This window comes from Saimiri boliviensis, chromosome 7 (genome assembly GCF_048565385.1).
Source record: "Saimiri boliviensis isolate mSaiBol1 chromosome 7, mSaiBol1.pri, whole genome shotgun sequence".
In the NCBI taxonomy this organism is placed as follows: domain Eukaryota; kingdom Metazoa; phylum Chordata; class Mammalia; order Primates; family Cebidae; genus Saimiri; species Saimiri boliviensis.
The window spans coordinates 119,897,385-119,900,172 of NC_133455.1; positions in this window are offsets into that span (position 1 = coordinate 119,897,385).

Here is a 2,788-nt window from a genome sequence, read left to right on the forward strand (position 1 = left end):
TGGCCGCTGCATCACTGGGTGGTTAACAAGCTTCTCCTCCCTGTCAGCCCTTGTTACTTCACTAAGCAGCAGAACCCACAGGGAAGCCGTGTGGGCTGGGTCACCAGGGAGCTGGGCACGTGAGCATGGGGGTGGCAGGGACAGAGGCAGCCAGTCCTCACCGCCTCACAGCAAGGAGAGGGTGAGCCCAGGCTCAGGGGAGGGATCTGGAGGGGTCAGAAGAGGTGAGGCTGTGAGAGAAAGGCAGGGGGCAGAGGCAGGAAGGGCACCAGGGGGCTAAGGGACACCTCTGACAAGGGGCCACACCTGACCTTCCAAGTGGGTGACCCGTGCACTCTGGGAAGTGGCCACAGCAGCACCCACATGCCAGAGTGCACACTAAAGCTCAACTGTCCAGGAGCACACTCGACCCAACAGAGCCCCCCATGGAAAGAGCCTGAGGCCTCCCACCGGTGGCCACCAGCCACTGTCAGCCAAGCGAAGGAACTGCATGCAAGTGGGTCCAAGGGTGGGTATTAGTTACTTACTGCTATGTAAAAAATCACCTCCAAACTTACCCTGTCAAACAACCATGTGCATTTCTCACCTCTCACTGGGGTCAGACATTGGAGGCCCACTTGGCTGGGCATTTCTGCCTCAGGGCCTCTGAGGCTGTAGTCCCCATCTCAGCCAGGGCTGCTGCCACTTGAAGGCTTGGCTGGTTGAGGGGATCCAGTTCCACGCAGTGTATTCACCTTGCAGCAAGCTCCTGCTATCGGCCATTGGCAGGAAACCTCGGTTCCACATGGCCTCTCTATTGGGTCAGCTGTCCCCCCAGACACTTGAGCTCTGGTGTACATTCTGCCACATGGGCACCACTGTGGCCTGCCACTTGAGGAGCTCTGAAATTAGAGGTAGCCACTACCCTTCTCTGGGAGAGGGACTTGACCCAAGATGAATGAATAGCATCAAAGGGTGTGAGATCCACACAGGAGCAGGCTGGAGCCTGTGACCCTCCTGCTACTACCCCTTCTGAGGCACCAGGACTCGAGACCACTGCCCTCTGCTGTCCCTTGCATCGCACCCAAGTGCTCCTGTTCCCTCCCAGCCCAAAGTTTTCACTTCCTCCGCGAGGGCACAGGTTATGAATTCAAATGCCCGAAAACACGAATATGTGAAAAAGCCAGGTGTGACAGGAACTGGGGAGCCTGGGGCAGACCAAAGAATGCCTGAAGGCATTTGCTGCAAAATCCATTTTTTCATGCCATACTGGCCAAACAAATCATAGCTGCCAGATTTGGCCTCTGTCCGCCAGTGTGCAACTCACACACTACAGGAGATGAGATGAAGCAAACCCAGATCACGACCCCACAGCTGCTGCTTACGCACGCACGTCGTGTGCACACCCACACGCACAGGCGCACGCACTCACGTGCACACACAGGCACAAACACACACACCTGTACTGGTTCTCTGGGCAGGCTGGAGAGTGAAACAATTGCTCCACGCCCAGGTTGTGGAGCCCTTATGGCTGGGTCCCCGTGAGCCGCGAGCTTGGCCCGAAGTCCCTTTCCTCACCCCCTGTTCCCTCCGTCCCGACCCCCATCCAGGTCCCTTTGACTCATCCAGAGAATGGGAGCGATGGAGGGAGGAGCTGTGGGCGCTCTCAGCCAGGGCAGAGCGCTCGCGGGACAGGCTGTGCGCCGAAGCCAGGGGGTCTGGGGCAGCCGAGAGGATGGCGCATTGGTGCAGGGCGAGGGAAGCTGGAAGAGGGCGGTGTGGTCCGCAGAGAGCGAGGCTCCGGAGCCGGAGCCGGAGCCAGAGCGTCCCCACCAGGGTGCTGCCCCGCAGGGTGCCGCGGCGTTTGCAGGCGGGGAGAAGGCGGCAGGAAGGCCTGGACTAGCTGCGGGTGGGGGCGGACGGCGGGGAGGGGAGGCGCCCGCCCGCGTGCGAGGGGCCCCGGGAGAGGGCGGCGGGGACACGGCGCGGCTCCGCTCTGCCACCGGGCGGCTGCAGACGGCGCTGCGCCGGCCTCGCCTTGGTTTTCCGTCAGATCCTGCCTCATAACTGAGAGCATTTGGCTGAAGCCGTTGCTCTCCGTCTCTTTCCCCTGGGTCTCCAGGAGCGAAGGCACAGGTGGACAGAGCAGTCCGGAGCGAGACAGGAGGGGCGGTCAGAAGCTAAGGTCCTTGAGATGGCCTGGGGCTGTCGAGGACGGAACTCAGCCCAGCCAGACCTGATTTTTCCTGCAGCCACTGGACAGGGGCTCCAGGTAACATCTATATACGAATCATCCCCTCATCCCGGGTGGCTTCCCTGAAGTTCCCACCCCAGTCCCAGTCTCTCTCCTCCCTTCGCTTCTGAACACAAGAGCATTTAGCTTATCCAACCCTGCCTTCCTCCTCCAGGAAGCCTTCCAGCCAGGGAAGAAGCTGGTGGGATTTGACAGGAGTGTGGGGAGAGGAGAGGATGAGAAAGGGGTGGAGCCATGTGTGGCTCCATGTGGCGCTAAGGAGAGCACCCCCCGACACACACACCCGCTCACTGGGAGACTCTGACAGACTCCATGCACTCCCTGGGGAAGAAGAGGTGGCAAGGGGCGAGAATAAGAGTCTGGGAGGGCCTTGGGAGGGACGATGGGTGGGGAGAGCTCCTCACCACCTCCAGCAGAGGGGCCTCTTTGCCCCCACCCCAAGAGGCATAGGCTCAACAGAAACGGAGCAAGGCCAAGGAGACCAGCACACGCGGCAGGCGATCCATACGCACTTGCTAACTAGGGCAGGGGGTTAGTGGGAAGACACTGGCCGGA